This window comes from Gopherus evgoodei, chromosome 7 (assembly GCF_007399415.2).
Source record: "Gopherus evgoodei ecotype Sinaloan lineage chromosome 7, rGopEvg1_v1.p, whole genome shotgun sequence".
Classification (NCBI taxonomy): domain Eukaryota; kingdom Metazoa; phylum Chordata; order Testudines; family Testudinidae; genus Gopherus; species Gopherus evgoodei.
In genome coordinates, this window is record NC_044328.1 from 72189021 (window position 1) to 72210476 (window position 21456).

General features: G+C 46.5%; 1 pseudogene; it reads left to right on the plus strand.

The window, feature by feature from the left end:
• The first annotated feature begins 480 nt into the window (after nucleotides 1–480).
• On the plus strand, nucleotides 481–21351 carry LOC115654626 (annotated as a pseudogene).
• Nucleotides 21352–21456: the final 105 nt, after the last annotated feature.

Consider the following 21456-nt stretch of genomic DNA (forward strand, 5'->3'; position numbering starts at 1 on the left):
CCCCAAGCACGCACTTGGCGCGCTGTGGTCTGGAGCCGGCCCTGTCTGTAACTGAGCCTTTGGGAGCAACAACTATTTCCTGGCATGTGCATCTCTTGCCTTCTTTTCCTTTCAGCATGGAAAAAGATGTCTGGAAGTGGGAAGCTGCCACCTGGCCCTGTTGCTTTTCCTATTACAGGAAATGCACTGAGCTGAATACGAAGAATTTGCCCCCATCAATGATAACTCTATCCTCTCGGACAAATACACAGGGAACAAGGCTGGAGGGGCAAACACACATGATATGCAAATAAACGATTCAAGGGAGATCATTCCTAGTTGATATCAGGTCGCTTTTGCTGGATAATGACCAACCTAGTTTACCAATCAAACTGTGAGGCTGTTGGCTTGCATGCTCTGTTCCACCACCATATATAAGTGTGGAATCTGAAATACTAGTGAACTCCCTGCTAATACCCAGAATAATTGCTACACTCTGTAATGGAGCCTCTGGGAGCAACAACTATTTTCCTGGCAGTGTGCATCTCTTGCCTTCTTTTCCTTTCAGCATGGAAAAGATGTCTGGAAGTGGGAAGCTGCCACCTGGCCTGTTGCTTTTCCCATCATCGGAAATGCACTGCAGCTGAATATGAAGAACTTGTCCCAATCAATGTGTGAGGTAAAAATATTTGTTCTCATCTATTGTTCATTGTAGTTGGAGGTTAAGCAGCCTAGCTCAAGCAGAACTCCGTGAAATGTCTGGTGTATACACAGTGCAATCCCATGTCACTCAATCTTCATTTCAATCTTGATTCTTCCCTCACAAAATAATCAATCTTGAATGCTAGATATAAACTGTTCTTGTTAACCTATGCCTTTTAATATAGGTGTCTAAGTCACAGGTAATCCAGAATATACTGCTCAGTTTCACAGCAAGATGTGCAGACAATCACATTGTGGGTGGACTGGTCTAGTGGGTTCTGTCGAGAACGGCCAGTCAGACCTGGTTTTTATTCCTACCTCTGCAACAGACTCTGATTCCGTCTACATTTGGAGCTTGGTCTGATTCCCAGCTCACATGGACAGACTTATGCCATCAAGCTAGTGTGCTAAAAATAGTAATAGCTGCGGAAGCACGGGCTAACCACCCTAAGCATAACCTACTTGTACCCTTGGGTATGTTCGGGGCAGCTAGCCATGCCACTCTCTGTGCTACTCGGGCTATGCTACGGTTCTTAGTGGGCTAGCTCAATGAAGCTGGCATGAGTAGGTCTGCTCAAGTTGGGAATCAAACCCGTAGCCCCAAGTGCAGATGTAGCCCATGGGTGCATCCAATAAGTCACCTAAGCGCTCTCTGCCTCAATTTCCCCATTTGTAAAATTGCTGTAATGATATTGCCTGTTTCTCAAGGGGATGGTAAGGTGTCAGCTGTAGGTCAGCTTTGAAAAAATGGCTTTGTTCTGCTCCATGCTATTGTTTCACTATAATTATCATCTCAATACCATCATCTCACATGCGAATGGCAATCCACAGCCTGGGATCTGACAGCCAAGTTGGTTTCTTTCCTTCTGGCTCATCATTGCAAATAATAACAGTTAAACAGGAGAAACTCTGCCCCCAGTTACATCTGTTCACCCTCATTCTTATCAAATCCGACCATAAAGAGTTACAGATATGTAACCCCATTGTGGTTGATTTGCACAGGTGTAATGGATTGGAAATTAGGCAGTAAGTCTATTGGTAATGTAAAAGGGGAAACAGACTCTCACTCCACTCTCTCTCTGGCTCTGCAGGGCTGACAGGAATAAGGAAAAACTGTCTTGTCATTAAAGTCAGCAGATGTTACTATGAATAAATGGAGGCAGGAGTTCTGTGGTGTTAGAAGTATCATTTGTACACAGTCATTTTTCAGAATAGAACTGAATCGTCATTAGTTAAATAGTGCAAATGCTAGAGCTCACAATGAAAGGACCTGCATTAATTCCAACTGCTGCAGGATGAGAAATTAAATAACACAGATAGAATGATCCTTCTTTCATACTCACTCTTTCCCTAGGAAAAACACAGCATTAACAGAACATCAAGATTAGAAACTGAAGCATAAGTCAGGCAGTTCCCAAGTCTGACTAGTATTATCTTAGCCACATATGAGCTCTTTCATTAATTTGTAATTTGATCTGCTCACATTCTTATTCTTAATTAAGTGGATTTATGTTAAAACATGCTGGTTTTGTGTTAACTTTGACAGCTCAGGGAAAAGTACGGCCCGATTTTCACAATATATTTGGGCTCAGAGCGAGTTGTGGTGCTGTATGGACAGGAGACTGTGAAGGAAGCGCTGATTGATCAAGGGGACGAGTTCAGTGACAGAGGACATATGCCAGTATTTGAAAGGATGCCACAAAAAAGGTAAATTTCCAGTAACATCAGCATATAGAGCTGATATTCTCTGTATGTGGGGAACACAACTGAGATAACAAAAGGGGAAGTAGCTGGAGTTTCATTTAGAACAGTAGCAAAGATTGGTTCCATTCCCTGTTACTCCACTAGCTCCGTGACATGAATGGTCGTAACATCTCACTACAGGTGAGTGAGAGGCAGTGACTAGGCCATTGCACAGTAGAAGGGCGAGAATACAGCCAGGAGACCAGAGCTAGAGAGGCCAATCCCTTCTTCCCCTGCTCAGTGGTGTAACAAGGCCCAGAGGGCCCTGGTCCAAGAATAGATTAGGAGGCCCCTTTTTCCAATCACAGGCCATAGCCCACAACTTTCCTCTCCGGCAACATCCCAGCCTACAACTCACCTCACCCCCCAAATCCCCTATTTCCACCCACACCTCTCACAACTCACCCCACTTGCCCTCAATCCCTCACCCTGACGCTCACTGTTGCTCCCCACTCACCCTATAACACCTCAACAACTGGCCCTCCAGCCCTTCACCTACTTCACCTTCACCTCATCAGATTTCTTTTGGCCCAATCCTCTAATTTGTCTAGGTCCCTCTGCATCCTATCCCTACCCTCCAGTGTATCTACCACTCCTCCCAGTTTAGTGTTATCTGCAAACTTGCTGAGGGTGCAGTCCATGCCATCCTCCAGATTATACAGCTGGGAACCCTGATGTGCACAGTTGCAACACTCACACAATAGGAACTTCTATATTTACAAATATTGTTTATTAATATATTTAGCCCTGTCACAAAAACCCAGCCAGTCAGTAAGGTAGATATAGATACTACAGAATGTACATCTGCACATCCATATACTCACACCATCCCTTGTAGAATAACCTGAAATGTTAGCTATCATCTTCCTCCTCACCATCACCTCCCTCATCATCACCGGTGACCATCATTCTGGCACCTCCCAAGGGCTACATCTCTCTCTCTCCTGCCCCTAGGCTGGGATGCCACTTTTATAATATGTTACGCTGATGCCGCTATGTTTGATGCATATTCAATAGGGGATTTCTTCCCTTTTCCTTATTTGTATTTGCTCACCTTACTAATGTTGGGGTGACTTTTTCGTATAGCTTGGTACATCAATGATCTCAACTTATTATCATATACGTCCATTCATTACAATGCCTCTTGTGGTTAGGTATCACATTTGTTGTTTTTGTCCTAACTGGTTATTTTGGTTCTTTCCAAGTTCAAGTTGTGGGTATCTCTAAGTTTAAAAGACTCTGGGCTAAGGAAAGCCCCTTTGCCAACCTGCTTTAATGCATCCTCTATGTTAAGGTAAAGCCATACATGGACCTTATGCTTTGGCTCATCCATCTATCTAGGTGAAGATCCCAAACATATTATGATAACTTTGCCTTAGCTCAACATACAGGATGTGGCCTGCAGGTCCCTTGTGTACAGCCAAAATATACTCTAATATAAACCTATTATAATAAAACAAATAATCAAACCCATATAAAATGAGAAATGTATAAGAAAAGATATATAGGCAAGCAAGCAGGCTAGCCTTAGATGTATCTCATGTACCTGTTATGTATGCAGGTTAATTGCCAGGACTTCTGTGGTTGAATTATTTACCTGAGGTCAGAACTTCCCTTTAAACTCTATTTTCAACTCCAAATACTTCGGGTTTTCTGTTGGGCCGTTTATCTGTGCAAAGTTCACAGGCCTCAAACCTTATGTTAACTTGCTGAAGCTAATGTCGTACAGGATACAGGCCTGTAGGTTTTGCATTACTTGCATTTCAGGAATGTCGGGTTCCGTTCCAGTCTCTAAGGGGCGTGTTCTCTAGTAGTTACAGACCCTTCTGCTTGTTCTTCCCAAGCTTGACCACTTTTGCCCTGTCCCTTCCAGTCTATATCCCTGTCCCCAGTCCTTTCTCATCCCATCCCTGTCTCCTCTTCCCAGTCCCATTCTCCTTGCCTTCCTTACTCAGATTTCTCAGCCCAGCCCCGTCTCCTTGCCCAGATAATCCATTTCTCCCCTCTGGGCTCCCTGTCCAAGGCCCAGTCTCCCCCCTGCCCTAATTCTAACTCTGCCTCTTTCTCCCTACCCCCAGAGCCCATCTCCTTGCCCAGTCAGTCCCAATGTCCCCCTCTGGCTTCTCATCATTTCATCCATCCAGGTTCCTTCTCCTAGTCTCCCCCTTCGCTGACTCTTTTCCCAGTTTCTTTGCCAAGCCAGTCCCAGTTCTCCCCTGCACCCTGCCTCCTTCTCAGATAGGTTGCCCATCTCCCCTTTTCCCTCACACTGATTCATGGTCCCAGTCTCCTTGCACAGCACCTGCTCATCCCCCAGTTCCTCATCTGATCTGAGTGATTCTCCTTCCATCCCTGCCAACTGGGTCCCAATCCCTCCTGTTTCCCTGGCCATTTCCAGTCCCAGTCACTCCTTCCAGATCTCTGTCCCAGTCTCCTGGTTCAATCAGACCCAGGCTCCTCTCCCTTCGCCCGCTCTTAGTTACAGTCTCCTTGACTCCCCCCCCCAGCTGCAATTAGAGGGACAGTCTGGCTTTCCCTCTAGTCCTGGAATAGAGCACTCAGTTGCTTTGTGAACATGGCGCATGCATAGAATGGTCAACACAAGGAGCTGAGAAGACAAAATGTTATGTTATTTTAGCCACTAAACCAGATTGAAAGTCTTGACAGGCCGGATCTGGCCTGCGGGTCCTAGTTTGACCTCCCCGCACTAAACCCTAAGTCTCACTGAGTATGTCCAAACCTTAATGTTCTTTTAACAGTTTTTGGTGTGCAATTCTCTCGGTTTTTAAAATAGCAAATTGAAAAACCAGAATTTCCTTCATGGCATCATATTGACACCTGCATGGGTCACCAGCAGGGCTGGAACCTTTAGATCCACTGCAAAGACCTCTGCCACTTGCAGAGTTAATGGAGTAACTGATAACAGCGGTAGATTGTCATATTTATATGCGGCCCAGCACTAGGAGCTGAGTGGTGCTGGTGTATGTGAAGTGATGACAGTATCTTTGGAGACTTTAGCCACTAAATTCTAAGTCTCCACTGATAATGTGTGAAATTTGGTTTTTCAAGGGCTTATAGCTTAGTGACATTTGGGTAGATTTTCATGGGAATGGCAAAGTCACACATTGACACACAGGCCAGCCTCTAGCCAAATTTCAAATCCCAGCTCTGACAAATGGGAGTGCTAGAGTTTCTCAAAGAAAAGGTCCCAGCATTTTTTATCATGGGCAGAAAACATATTTTTCCCTAACCTTGTTTGTGGAAATGGCTGAACACTTTGGCTGAAATATTCAAAAAACGTTCAACTTGAGGCACAAAGATGAAATTTTTTAGCCCAAATGGTTACAATTTGGCAAACTAATGTGTTTCCCAGTTTACTTCTAATTTGTAGTTTGTGCCAGTACATACTTTGCTCTAATTACTGTGACTGGCAAGAATTCTCATTGCTATGATGGGCCAAGCTCTGTTAGAGAGAAACTACAGGTATTGGACATGTTAACTGTGGCAGGGTGCTGGCTAAGAAACTCTGAGCCAGGTCTCTGTCATATCCACTCCAATCAAGAAAGGGGAATTGGAACGGCTGAGTAAGCCCAGGCCTGGCTGGCCTCATTAGCTAAGGGCTGCATAAAGGCTGGCAGGAAGGAAGCCAAAGGGAGAAGGAAAGGGTAGGAGCCAGAGAATAGAGAGAGGGAGAACTCATCGCTGCTGGCTGCAAGACTGAAGCTGTTTGTAGCTACAAGGTGGTGGGAAAGTAAACTGTAAATAAAGAGCACCCGTGATTACACCAATGCAGAGGTCTCTGGCTGGTTTGTGGGCACAGCAGGAGCAGAAGCTAGAGGGGCCCAGCTGCACCTCATTACAGTAATGAATTATTTTTCTTCCTCATAATTGCTCTGAAACTGCGATGAGTTTAATGTAGGATATTGTGGTAAATAAACATATCAAACAGATTAAGTACAGAGTGATGACCGTGTAACAGTCTCCCAAGCAGAACACAGATACAAATAAAATTTGAGAACAGGATTATACGACAGGGTTGACTGCTATAGCAGGGGACTGGACTCAGTCCCTCCCAATCTTATGTTCCTATAAAACTTTGAATAAACAACATGGGTGGGTTTGAAAGTCTGGCCCCTCCCTCCTTTCTTTCCCATTCTCTTCCCTTTTTCAGGTATGGCTATGGCAGTGGGGAGCCATGGAAGCAGCTCCGACGATTTGCACTCACCACCCTGAGGGATTTTGGGATGGGGAAGAGGAGCATTGAAGAGCGAATCCAGGAGGAAGCTCACTTTCTGGTGGAAAGGCTCAAAAACACTCACGGTGAGGATCAACTTTGTCTGTTGGAAATTACAACTGAAGAGTCAAAGTCTTTCTGTTTTCATGCTATTGAATATTGAGCAGTGGCTCAGACACTGATATTGGTTCAAACATCTTCTAACTAAAGCTTTAGCTGCACATAAAACTAACTGTGTTAATATAATATAAAAGTAGGTGGGCAAAGGTCTAAAGATGACCTTTTCAGGCTGTTGTTCCCTACCCACTGATATATGGCCAGTGAGCAAATGGAAAAGGTTTGTCTAGGTTGGCAGAAGCTAAGACAGCGAACCGGGTAAGAGTGGATCCATTTATCTTCAGTCTGCTGCGTTAATGAGACACCCAAGCTTAGAGTGCTTATTCTCATTTTCATCTCTGCTACACGTCTGATACAAATTTGGCACCTTCCATAATGATGGGCTCCCACAGGAATGATTGGAAACCACCGTGTAAATGGACAATGCTTCATAAGTGACCCACTAATTATTACTATTTATATTGCAGTAGTGAGTACAGATCCCAAGACTGGGGCTTTATTGTGTGTGTGCTATAGTAACAGATAGGAAGGACTGATCTGTGCAGCAAGCAGCATACATCTGAAATAGACATGAAAAATAAAAAGTGGAGGAAGGAAGTGTGATGGATCTGCTAAGCAGAGGACTATATGGATGCCATTCTGGCAGACATGCAGGAAACATCTTGCCTGGTGTATTTTGATGGCATCATCACTGGGGGCATTTGAGAAGCACCAGCAGAATTTGGGAGCTGTGCTGGAGAGGCTACTCCAAGCCAACTTAAAGGTGAATTCAGCAAAATGCAATTTTTGTGTGTGACAAAGTAAATTACCTGGGGCATATGATCTCAAGGGATGTTGATGGTGAAGCTGTCCAATCCTGATCAGTGCCGAGTCCTGTCACTAAGGAGCAGCGTTTCATTGGTCTGGTTTCATACTACTGGAGAGTCATTATTTGTTTTGCCATAACTGCACAGCCACTGTTCAAGCTGGCAGAGATGAGATGGATGTTTGAGTGGATTAGCCCTGCCAAGAAGCCTTTCTGGAACTAAAGTGGAGGCTCATGTCTGTAACAACAGGCCTACTGAGATCCCCAGCTACCATCCATTCTAGATACAGATGCCAGTGAAGCTGGTATTGGTGCTGTTTTGACTCAGCCATATGGAGACAAGGAAAGAGTAGTTGCATATGTCAGCAGGATGCTGAACAAAGCAGAGCAGACCTATTCCGTGGCTAATGCAGAGTTGCTGGCAGTGGTGATCTTCACAAAATATGTTTGCCACTTCCTGCTGTGGAAAGGATTCCTGTGAAGAACAGATCATGGTTCCCTCAGGGGCTTCATAATTTCCATGATGCCCAAGGACAATTGTGCTGGTGGTTGGGACAGCTGGCTCATTCCAGTACCAGACAAGACACCGTCCAGGGTAACAGTACATGGATGCTGATGCTCTGTCCAGGAGACTGCGCCTGGAGGGCATTGAGAGGCGGTGCCACCCTGAGATAAGAACAAAAGCCAAAAGCAGGCTCACACCCAACAAACCAACCAACCAACCAAAGGGGGCCACCTGCAAGAAGAGGGTGCTGCCCGAAAAAAGATTGTGATCACAGGCATATTGGCCAGAGAAAAGGGGGCACTCGTGAGAAAATGGGCACTCCTGACCCCATTACAGGGACATTTGGGGATGGAGAAGCTTAGCCAAAGGGTTTGAAGTTGATGCTACTGGCCTGGATGGTGCAGGTCACTTAGGGACCACGGCGTCTTCTTATACCTATGGGGACATAAGACAGATCATCCTACACCTAGAGTATCCCTGGTTACCACTCAGACAAGCCACCCTCTGCAAATGGTAGCTATGGTTATTCTGGAGAGTCAGTCAGTACACCCTTGTGAGAGCAGGCTACTTCTCTGAGTAGGTAGAGGCTCATCAACTGCCTGATCGAGAAGCACAAATGGTTGCTAACCTCACTCCTTGCATACCAACCAATGGTGAAAATTTTGAATCATGCTTATTCTAAGGGTATGTGACCTCCTTGAGATAAATAAGACCTACTACACCTTACTACCCATGGTGAGACAGGCTGTTGGTGTCAGGAATCAGGGGCTGCAGCAGAGTCGGTCTCTGGGAAACCTAACAAGGGCAGCTGGCCTGTGATAGGCTGCCTGATTAGCTACACCACCTGCCTGGTGGGAAGAGACAGCAGACCAGTTCTTAAGCCCAGCTGCAGCAACAGTTTGGCGGCTGCTCAAAGCATTTGCCCATGATTGTGATAGCTCCTGCTCCTGCCTTGCCTCATTCCAAGTAACCTGATTCTGACCTTTGGCTCCAATTCTTGACTTTTGACTTTGGCTCTGGCACCTGGCCTCTGGGTATGACCCTGGTCTCCTGCTACTAATCCTGGCTACCAACTCCTGCTCTGAGCAGTAGGCATGAGCCACACCCAGGTTTCTGCCAGGTGGAGCGTCTGAACTGTACATTTGCAGCTATGTTGTAGATGCCAGTCAACAGAAGTGGGACAGTTTTCTTCCCTAGGTCATGATGGCCTACAGGACTAATGTGCAGTCGTCCCTGGGGTACACATCATATAATGTGATGTTTGGGCATGTGACCACCCTCTAGCAGAATTGCTGGATGGGGTAGCCAAGACAGATGAGTATACTAGTCCCAGAGTACCTAGCACTTGACAGGCATCCTCAGCACTGCTGCCCAAGCAGTAAAGCCTCACCAGGGCCACCTAGAGACAGAAGGAGCCCTGAGATTTAAGGGGGAGTGCCCAGATATACCAGGAGGGTGAACTGGTTTGGGTCCACAGAAGGGAAAGGAGTTTGAGTGCTAAGTTGCAGCAAAAGTACAGGTGTTCATACAGGGTGGTCGACCAGGCATCAGAGGGTTTTGTGCACAATCCACTGTCCTCAATGGAAACATTTTGTCCTCCATTACAACAGGCTAAAACCTACTTGGGTCCTTACCCAGCTGAAGATATGATCAACTTCCCACAGCAGGGCCAATAATAATTGAGAACCACAGTCAGCTAAGAGGTTGACTCCCAGACCAGTAGAGAGGACCAGATCAGGGTGAACATTAGCATGTGTCTCATTGAGTATTGGCAATCCATCATATGGCATAGCCAGGCGTGGCCTTATCAGAAGGAACTGAAATGGATGACAAAGAGAACCACCAACAGTGGGACGTGAACCTATAACAGAGATGGTAGAACCAGTACCGGGGAAGGAATTCTGTAATCTGGGCTGAGGCGAGCCAATGAGTGAGCAAAACACAAATGACCCAGCGATATAGAAGGACCTGAGGCCACAGGAAGAGCACAGAGCCCTCTGCTGGCACCAAGACTGCCACATGGACTAGCAGTATGTGTGAGAATGCATCCTTCCTCAGAGAGGGCAGTATGATGAGTCTGTTAAGCAGGAACTACAAGTCCCATTGACCACTTCCCAACTGCACTTGATACTTCCCTTTCCCCTGGTCAGGTAGGGGGAAAGATCCTGAACCAGGATGTGGCCTGGCTATGATGGAAAGCAGCAGCCACAATGCAAGAAAGGAGCTGTGGAGAGGTTGTATGCAGAGAGGAACCCCCAGCAACTGTGGACAGAGTTCCATATGGAACAAGTTGCCAGACATTACAGTTGGGGGCAGGTCACTGGTAGGATTGCCAGGCGTCCAGTTTTCAACCGGAATTCCTAGTCGAAAAGGGACCCTGGCAGCTGGTGCTGACTGGACCATTAAAAGTAGGAGATGGGACTAGGGGCGAGGGTAGTGCAAGAGCCTCCCTGGCCACCCATGCACCTAGGGGCCACAAGGACCTGGTGGCCGCTTCCTGGGAGCCACAGTAAGCGCTGCCGGGACCCCGCACCCGAACCCCCTCCCACATCCCTGCCCCAGCCCTGAGCCCCATCCTGCAGCTCAAACTTCTCATCCGTAGCCCCACCCCAGAGCCCGCACCCCCAACCAGAGCCCTCATGCCCCTCCCACACCCAGCCTCCTGCCCCAGCCCAGTGAAAATGAGTAAGAGTGGGGAAGAGTGAGTGACGGGGGTGTGTGGGGAGTTGGAGCCAGCATGGGTGGGGCCTCAGGGCAGGGGTGTTCATTTTTTTGTATGATTAGCAAGTTGGCTACCCTAGTCGATGAGGGAGCAACAGCAGCTGGGCAGGGAGCCAATGCAGGGGCCCAAGGAGAGACACTAACGGAGCCTGGCCTGGAAACCTGAAAGCTCCTATTTGCTTGCACAGAGACTGCGCTAGAGGGTGTGCCAGGCATGAGCCCTGAAGGACTCTGACTCTCGCCTGTACTGCCCCAGGGCCAAATAGCAAGCACTAGGCCTCACTGGGATTTGTAACTGTTGAAGCCTCTGTGTATCTAGTGTACCTAGTGTATAGTGGTCTGACTACCAAAAGGAGGCTGCCAGACAGCTCTCCAACACCAAATTCTACAGGCCACTTCCCTCAGATCCCACTGAGGAATACACTAAGAAACTACAACATCTACTCAGGACACTCCCTACACTAACACCGGAAGAAATCAACATACCCTTAGAGCCCCGACCAGGGTTATTCTATCTACTACCCAAGATCCACAAACCCGGAAATCCTGGACGCCCATCATCTCAGGCATTAGCAGTCTCACTGAATGACTGTCTGGATATGTGGACTTTCTGCTCAGACCCTATGCCACCAGCACTCCCAGATATCTCCGTGACACCACTAATTTCCTGAGGAAACTACAATGCATTGGTGACCTTCCAGAAAACACCATCCTAGCCATCATGGATGTAGAGGCTGTTTACACGAACATCCCACACACAGATGGAATTCAAGCTGTCAGGAACAGTATCCCTGATGATGCTACAGCACAACTGGCTGCTGAGCTCTGTGCCTTTATCCTCACACACAACTATTTCAAATTTGATGACAATATATATCTCCAGATCAGTGGCACAGCTATGGGCACCTGCATGGCCCCACAATATGCCAATATTTTTATGGCCGACCTGGAACAACACTTCCTCAGCTCTCGTCCACTTATGCCCCTTCTCTACCTACGCTACATTGATGACATCTTCATCATCTGGACCCATGGGAAGGAGTCTCTGGAAAAATTCCACCACGATTTCAACAGCTTCCACCCCACCACCAACCTCAGCCTGGACCAATCTACACGGGAGGTCCACTTCCTAGACACCACAGTGCAAATAAGTGATGGTTACATTACCACCACCCTATACCGAAAACCTACCGACCACTATGCCTACCTTCATGCCTCCAGATTCCATCCCGGGCACATCACACGATCCATTGTCTACGGCCAAGCACTGAGGTACAACCGCATCTGCTCTAACCCCTCAGACAGAGACCAACACCTACAAAATCTCCACCAAGCATTCTCAAAACTACAATACCCGCATGAGGAAATAAGGAAACAGATCAATAGAGCCAGACGTGTACCAGAAGCCTCCTACTGCAAGACAAACCCAAGAAAGAAACCAACAGGACTCCACTGGCCATCACATACAGTCCCCAGCTAAAACCTCTCCAACGCATCATCAGGGACCTACAACCCATCCTGGACAATGATCCCACACTTTCACAGGTCTTGGGTGGCAGGCCAGTCCTCGCCCACAGGCAACCTGCCAGCCTGAAACATATTCTCACCAGTAACTGCACACCACACCATAGTAACTCTAACTCAGGAACCAATCCATGCAACAAACCTCGATGCCAACTCTGCCCACATATCTACACCAGCGACACCATCACAGGACCTAACCAGATCAGCCATACCATCACCGGTTCATTCACCTGCATGTCCACCACTGTAATATACGCCATCATATGTCAGCAATGCCCCTCTGCTATGTACATCGGCCAAACTGGACAGTCGCTATGGAAAAGGATAAACGGACACAAATCAGATATTAGGAATGGCAATATACAAAAACCTCTAGGAGAACACTTCAACCTCCCTGGCCACACTATAGCAGACCTTAAGGTGGCCATCCTGCAGCAAAAAAACTTCAGGACCAGACTTCAAAGAGAAACTGCTGAGCTTCAGTTCATCTGCAAATTTGACACCATCAGCTCAGGATTAAACAAAGACTGTGAATGGCTTGCCAATTACAAAACCAGTTTTCCTCCCTTGGTTTTCACACCTCCACTGCTAGAACAGGGCCTCATCCTCCCTGATTGAATTATCTCATTATCTCTAGCTTGCCTGATATATACCTGTCCCTGGAAATTTCCACTGCATGCATCTGACGAAGTGGGTATTCACCCACGAAAGCTCATGCTCCAAAAATCTGTTAGTCTATAAGGAGCCACAGGACTCTTTGCTGCTTTTACAGATCCAGACTAACACAGCTACCCCTCTGATACTTGTATCTGAACCCTTTGCTGCCACCTGACCCAATTCCCTTTCCCTGAGCCGTGTGTCTGAGTGGCTATCGAGCCCCACTAGGGCTAGCGCCTACAAGACCTAAAGTGCTTGCCTCCGAATCATAGTATGCTGGGGCACTATAAATACCTTGGGTCTTTGGTGTACTCCAGCTCCAAGGAGCCCAAATAATTACAGGATTGTTTCCCCTATTTAAGATATAGAAAGCTGAGACACAGAGATGAAGTGACTTGCTTGAGGTCACATCTGGGACGTCTGCAGCGGAGATGGGAATTGTTCCCAGATTTCCTGAGACCCAGCCTTAGCAGCAAACCATCCTGCCTCTTGCAATATTTAATGCAACAATAAGGGCTAAACTGAAGTTGGCTCTTCCCATCTGGTGAATTGTAAGTGGAAGAGGAGAATGCACTGAGACCTTTCCCCACCATTGGTACTACATTAGTGCTGCTGCTGCTGCTGCTGCTGCTGTGCTTGTGCACCCTGAGCCAATGGGCAGCTATTGCTGTTGGGAATGAGTCAAAGAGAATCGATGGGTGGGACACGAACAGGGGTCTGGTGCATGAAGAAAATGCTGCTTCTGGATGTTCCCCATGAGCACTGTGCTCTCAGGTTAGAGGAGTGAACTCTTGCCAATAATTCCCAGGAATGTTGTGCTGCTCCCTCTGATGCTGCAGCCCCAGGTTAGCTCTCAGTTACCAGCCCCATGTGTTCCTTGTGCTTATGGGGAAGGGAGAACCTGAAACGGAAGCTAAGATGTCACTGGTGAACCAGTGGGAAATTCAGCCTCTCCAGCTGCATTAGCTGAGCTGTGGGGCCTGCTTAGCGCACTCTGAAGGCGGAAAGCAGCCTATCCCCCTGCTGTTTGTGCTGTGAGCCTTTATTCCTTCCCTAGCACAACACTGTTATTTGCACTGTATGGCCCGGCTGGCAGTGCCAAGGGGAGATTGCTCTGCTCTGGGAGTTAGTGGTGATGCTACACAACACCAGTGGCTCAGGCAGAACCCTCTGAGCAGATCCTGTTGTGAAAGGCTTGGGATCTTTCCTGTGAAATGGGATCCAAGTCAGACAGGCGGTGTCAGTCAGAGAGGCACTGATGGCCTGGTCAGACCAGAGTGTGCCAGGCAGAGAGCAGCAGAGCAGACAGAGTTAAACTGATTGCCAAGAAAAAAAGTGGCAAGTGTTTAATTTAGCATGTGAGAGAAGAGGGAGGGATTGGGGCAGCCCTAACCCACCCTCCTCAGGGATATTGCTGTCAGCCCTACCTTGAGACTTTCCCTATGGATGGAGATCCACAACATCTCCATGCTGCCAGTGACTCTGATGCAGGGTGAAGACACTAAATTAAAACTGACTCTTTAGTTTTGTTTTGCTCCAGGGCGGCCCTTTGACCCCACCCTCTTCCTCAACCATGCCACCTCCAATGTCATCTGCTCGATCGTCTTTGGGGACCGGTTTGACTATGAAGATAAGAAGTTTGTAACTTTAATAAATCTCATAGATGAAATTAACAAGCTCCTGCGCTCTCCCAGGACAGTGGTATGATCAGGGTTTTATTCTATTCTTCTCCTTTCTATTGGGGGGGAACAGAAATTTATTTCTTTAACTATTAATTTTCCATAAACAAGTGTTATTTCAGATTCCCATAATGGTCTCCTTCTGGCTAGTGCAGCTACCAAACCCAGCCTCAAACTTGTTTCTAAGTATTGTTTAAATTCCCACAAAACACGTCATTAGCTTGAATTAAATTTGCTTAAAGATATTCACTATCAACATTATTGTAAAAATCAAGGAAGTTGCCAGTTAAAATGTTAATGTCCACACCAATCACATGTCACATGCCTTATCACATAAGCAACATGACAGTGAATGTGATCACATTTCTCACTTCCAAAATAAACTCTTTTTCAATCCAGCTCACAGCCACTTACCTCCATGCCCCCTTCCTGAAAACCTCACTAAATGTACCAAATGAAGGCCAAACTGTCTGCTGGCATAACTCATTCAAATCAATGGAGTTACATTGGCAAAGAATGTGAGTCTTTTAAATTCAACCTCAGCACGACTAAAGTAAATTTCCCTTTGAAAATCTATAATGTGCTACCACTTGCAAGAAAATCTGTGTTCAGAGGGTGATTTTTCAAAAACAAGATGTGTCTATTTTGAAAATAATGGAGAGCCTTTTACTAATGTAACTGAATGTCCTGAAGTTTTTGTGTGGATATATATATGCATTGGGTAATGGGAGTTGGTAAAGTTTTCAAAGTTCTTCAGAATCCATTTAGAAAATAAGATGTCACAGAAGAGTCTGTGCTGCTGTAGTTAAGTCATTTGAGTAAATACTATGAAGGAAGCTTCTCTGCCCAGGAAAACCAAGATGTGTTTTCTTTCAATCTTTACAGCTGTACAATTTTTTCCCAACTCTCATGCATTACATCCCTGGGCCTCACCAGAGAATCTTTAAACATTTTGAGGATTGAGAAAGTTTGTTCTGGAGAGAGTGGAGATGCACAGAGAGTCCCTGGAGCCCAGCTGCCCTCGAGACTTCATCGATGCTTTCCTCATCAAAGTAAAACATAGGTGCTAGCCGCAGCCCTTCCCCTTTACTGGGGTGGGTTATACATATCAGTGGTATTTATTTGTCAAGGAACAACAGAGTACGTGGCTTTTCAGAAGCCCTAAAGGGAGACAAGGAAATTGAAATATAAAGGGGAAGCCTTATTCCTCACTCATGTAAAAGCACATTAGTGAACAGAAATGGCCCAAAGCACTGCAATAATACTGCTGTAATCTCCAGTACTATGGCCCATTTCTGTCGGATTTGTATAACGATGCCAGGTGGGTCACATTTTGGGTAGAAAATGAGACTTTTTTGGCTTGTGACAATAGATCGAAGCTTTTACAATCAATTATCAACCATCTGTACCAAACCTTTTTGCAGGAGCAACATAACAGCCAGTCGGAATTTACCACTGAGAGCTTGTTAAACAGAACATTAGGCTTATTCTTTGCTGGAACAGTTCAACCAGTGACACCCTGAAATGTGGACTCAAGCTTCTTGAAATACCCAGAAATCGAAGGTAACAGTGACACACACACACAAAATGTTAAGTCTTCGGGAATGTGAGGAGAGCCTGGCTCTATTGATCAGTACATGTAGGCAGAGCCTCTTCGTTAAATCATCAGATCACATCTGGCCTGGGTTGGCAGTGACCTGCATGACCTGCATGACTGCATGCGTGGATGTTCTTTGGTTCATGTGAAGTGAGTTGAAGATTGTTGGGGGACTTTCTTACTCCAGTTCCCTGCAGGCAGAAATTCTCATCCAAAAAGCACCAGTACAGTGGGCATTACTTATCCCCATATTGGCCATCTGAGGAGAGGATCCAAAGGCTGAATGGGGCTGTTGTGATTGAATTCCTCTCCCAAACCCAGATCAGTGTTCAGGTTCTCTGATAAGGGAAGTACATGTGTATGTCTACACTACAATTAAACATCCGTGGCTGGCCCGGTCAACTGGGTCTGGCTCACAGGACTTGGGCTACAGGGCTGTTTAACTGCTGTGTAGATGTTTGCTTGGGCTGGAGCCCAGGCTCTGGGACCCTCCCTCTTTCTGGGTCCCTGAGCCTTGGCTCCAGCCTGAGCCCTAACTCTAAACAGCCCTGTAGCCTGAGTCAGCTGACATGGCCAGCCATGGGTGTTTAATTGCAGTGTTTGTAAAAGAGAAGCCTGCCCTGCCCAGGGCTGGCGCTTCCATTAGGCGACCTAGGCATCGCTAGGCACCAGATTTGGGGGGCGGCATTTTGCTGCCCTTGGCAATTCGGCAGCGGGGGTCCTTCCGTGCCCGGTCTTCGCGCAATTCTGCGGCGGTCCTTCACTCGCTCCAGGACCCGCCGCCGAAGTGCCCGAAGACCGGGAGCATGGAAGGACCCCTCCGCCACAGAATTGCCACCAACGACCGGGAGCGCAGGACCCCCCATCTAGGGTGCCAAACACCCTGGCCCCGTCCTGGCCCGCCACTGACCAGGGTGTGTCTGTTCTGTGCGTAACAGATGCTTTCACATTGCAGGGCTGTCAAACGGGCCCTTCCCCCTGAATGAAGGCAAAGTTGTTTTGCCTTTGGATTTAATGGGCTTGTAGAGGACAGGATCATGTAAGGGCTTAAATCAAGCTCTGTTAGTGCTAAAAAAATCTGTACAGTGCTAATTCCAACTTCATATTAGCAGGGCCGTCCCTAGCTATTTTGGTGCCCTATGCAGCCCCTCGGGAGGGGGGCTGGTGGGACCTCAGGACTCCGTGGGGGGGGGGCTGTGTGAGGCCCTTCCACAGACCTCCACGGGAGGAGTGGGTTGGCCCCAGGCCTCCATGGGGGACGGGAGAGAGGGGGGCTGGCCACTTCCTGCAGAAGTAGAGTGACCTGGTCCCAGCCTGCTCCCCTGGTTCCCAGGCTTGGAGGGAGGGGGGAACTGCCCCCAGAACTCGCCGGTGACACAGCTGGGAGCCAGAGGAGCAGAGCAGGTTGGGGCCGGGTCACTCCACTCACCGGTGTGAGTTGCAGGCCCCGCCATTTTTGGAGTCCTCGGGGAGTGCGGGCGGGGCTGGGGCAGGAAGAGATGGGGCGGAGCCGAGGCAGGGGCCCTGGAGAAGAGCCAGAGCAGGGGATGGAGCAGCACGCAGCTGCGCAGGGCACCAGGAAATTTGGTGCCCCAAATTTTCTGGTGCCCTACGCATCTGCATACTTTGTGTATGGTTAAGGAGAGCCCTGCACATTAGCAAATGGCCTTGTGGTGGGAGATGCTTTGGGACTCTTTTGCTTAGTAGATATTTAGATGCACTGGTGATAATTTTACATTGTGCTCTAGTTAGTAACAGAACCAGGTATAAACAATATCACTGCCCTGTGATTACATTGTTGGCCCTTTGTCATAGATACCTAGTACAGTAGTTTCTGTAACAGAAAATTTTACCTGTTTTGTTTATTCCCAATGTCCATCTGCTGAGACTTGTGTTTCGGGGCAGAGCAACAGACTGTTGGGCAAATCCATGGGAATCCTGTTCTTTTAGTCTTGGTGTTAAATGTCATTAATTGATGACAGAGAAGGTTCATGTAGAGATTGACCGTGTGATCGGCCGAAGCCGAAGCCCCTGCATGGCATATCGAAGCCAGATGCCCTACACAGATGCCGTTGTACATGAGATCCAGAGATTCATCTCTCTTGCCCCTCTTGGTGTCCACGTGCTGTGACTAAAGACACTCGTTTCAGACAATACATTATCCCCAAGGTCAGTTCTCGGTGAAAGAGCCAGTCCTGCGTTCGCGATAAAAAGAGTTTGGCCAGTTTTTATGTGGTGGGAGTTTTAAATAATTGCCAGGAATGTACCAATTATATTGAAACTTTCTAAGCCTCTGTTTGGAGCTGAACAGACTTTCATAGTATGCAGGTTAGGGTTTCCATCCAAAAGAAGGTTTGAGAGCCTAGTTGTGTAGCAGTAAGATATGGAATAGCGAATAACTTCAGCAGTGATGTGCATCTAAGATTTTGGTATAACATCAATGCGTGCAATCATTCCCTTCTTTTTGGGGCCAAAGGCGGGTGTTTCTGGGGAAACTTCTTGATACTGTTCGGTCAAATCAAACAAAATAGTGCATGCAAATGAGTAATGAATGAACAGGTTTAAAAAGGATCAGAGCTCCCCGCACATTTGCCCATTTCTGGAATTGAATGCAAACCAGTACAGATAAATACACACCACAAAACAAACCACGTTTCAAGGCTGAGGTTTCTGTAAAATTGAGTCGGGTTCTTACTGTTAGTCCGATGATGCCAGTTACTGAGCTCAGTTCAGCCAGCAAGCCAAAAAAATCAGAAAAAATATTCGTTTAGCTTCTGAAAATATTTGCAATTTGTCAGCAAGTTGGAAAAATCTGGTCTACTTCAGAAATCTTGGTGTGGGTTTTATTCCCCTTCTTTAATGCTTTAGCCCAGTGGATTGGGCATTTCCTGGGATGTGGGAGACCTAGATTTGTACCTCCACTCTGGAGCTAGGACTTGAACTCAGATTTCTCCAGTGAGTAACCTAAGCACCAGGCTATAGACTATGCGAGGGTGAGTCCTCAATCTCTCTTGCAGAAGCTATTCTGTTTCATGTCAATACTTAAATATTCAGTGAAGCAGGGACTCAAGCGCAGTTCTTCCCCCTGAGTGCCCTAATCACCAGCATTTAGGTTATTCTGTTCTCAAGTTCTCCTGGTCAAGCTGTTCCACTTTGTATTTTCATTAGGCCAAAAATCTGGGATTTAAGAAATGTGGATTAAATTCTTCCCTCTGCTTGATTCAGAGGAGGGATTTGAATCCACCTCTCCTGCCTCCCAGGTGAGTGCCTTTCTCATTCTTGCTGGCTCAGTGGATATTTAAATATTAATGAAAAGTGGAACAGCTTCATAAGGACAGATTGAAAGGAGCCTATCCTGGAATATCTGAGAGCTTGGAGGTTAGAATCCTCATTTTGGATGGGGGGATGATCTGAGTTCAAATTGTTGCTCCAAATTGGGGATTCAAACTTGCATCTCTCACATCCCAAGTACCTTAGCCTCTGGCCTAAAAGTTATAGAAAGACACACACCCCTCCTCCTATGTGTTTTCTGAACTTTTTCCCAGACAAAACTGATTGGATCAAATTTGCAGATAGTTTCGGATCAGCTGAAACTGCATTTCTGCTGGATAAACTGTATTTGTCTGATAAGATTTACCCAGTTTTCATCTCCACCAAACTCTGAACATGTTGAGCTGTTAAAATGCACCAGAACTCACCATACTCAGGGGTGGGGTTGCTGACTGTGAGTTTGACTATAAAATTGCATGGGCTCTTAGTTTAATTATGAATTATAGGGAAACTGTTGGTGTGATGAATACAGTATCTTGACCAGGAACGTCAAATGCTTCAGAGCATCAGCTCAGAGGTGCAAGTGAAACTTCTGGATCTTAGCCAAACTCTCCCCAAACTATGTTGAATTCAGGATAATGATCAGATAGGAACAACCTCTCTGAAGAGGATTTCCCTGTGGATGGGATTTCAGTGGGATTAGCTCTTCTCATGGAATTTTAATATTGCTACTTCTGGTTGAAAACATGAAGTTCAGGAACTGCAAGGAAATGAAGAAAAATCAAGATGGGACCCACTGTCCAGCTCTGAATTTTGAAGGTTTCTCTGCTTTGGATAGTATCCACTTTAACTCTGTTTATATGTTACTAATTTAGGGCACCACTATATTCCCTGTGCTGCAGTCAGTCCTATATGACAGCAAGGAATTTCCAAACCCAGAGCAATTTAACCCAGGGCATTTCTTGGATGAAAATGGTGCCTTCAAGAAGAGTGACTTCTTCATGCCTTTTTCTATAGGTAAAGATATCCATGTTTATTTTCAGATCTCAGATCTTCTAGCTTTGCCTCAGTGATTCAGCTGGCTCACACTGTCTGCAGAGGGTTTTCAGGTGGTCCATGAAGCAGAGTTTCTCACGCTAGTAAAACATCTATCAGTCTTTAAACCATGTTACTTCCCACTAGCTGTCTGAAGTGACTTTTCGGATGCACTCGACATACTCCTCTCTTTGCTCTGCTTGGCATCTTCATGCTTTTCTGGTGTCTGTCTGGCGTAAATGAATACATGATCAATTATTCTTTCATCCACCTATTCATGATCCTGCCTGCACCTCCTTACTTGTTACCCAATAACCACCACATTACTCTCCCTTTAACACTTATTAGCCAACTTGGGAAGCGCATAAGCTATTCCTCAAATCCCACATCTTCCCAAACCTCTCCCCAAACTGGATTTAAAAAGACCGCTTTATATATGGAACTCAACCTTAAAACAATCTTTGAATGGCTTCTTAAGCTCAAAATGCTTTCCTACCATCCTGAACTCAGAGTGACTTCCATCATCCTCCATCCATAGAAACAGCATGTAAGTGCAGCAAAGAAAGATCTCCAATATCTCTTCAATATTCCTTTTTCATTGCAGGGAAACGGAGTTGCTTGGGAGAGGCTCTGGCTCGGATGGAACTATTTTTGCTACTGACAACGATTTTGCAAAACTTTATCTTGAAGTCTCCCATTGACCCCAAAGATATTGATATAACTCCAATGAGTTTCACCTCAAATATCCCAGTGTCCTACCAGCTCATTGTTATTCCTCGGTAAATATCTTGAAAAGTCACCTCCATTTCCTGAGGTGATTAATTTGATGGTCTGTGATCTTGAACTCCTTAATACAGTGACAGAAATTAACTAATTGCCGTGAAATGC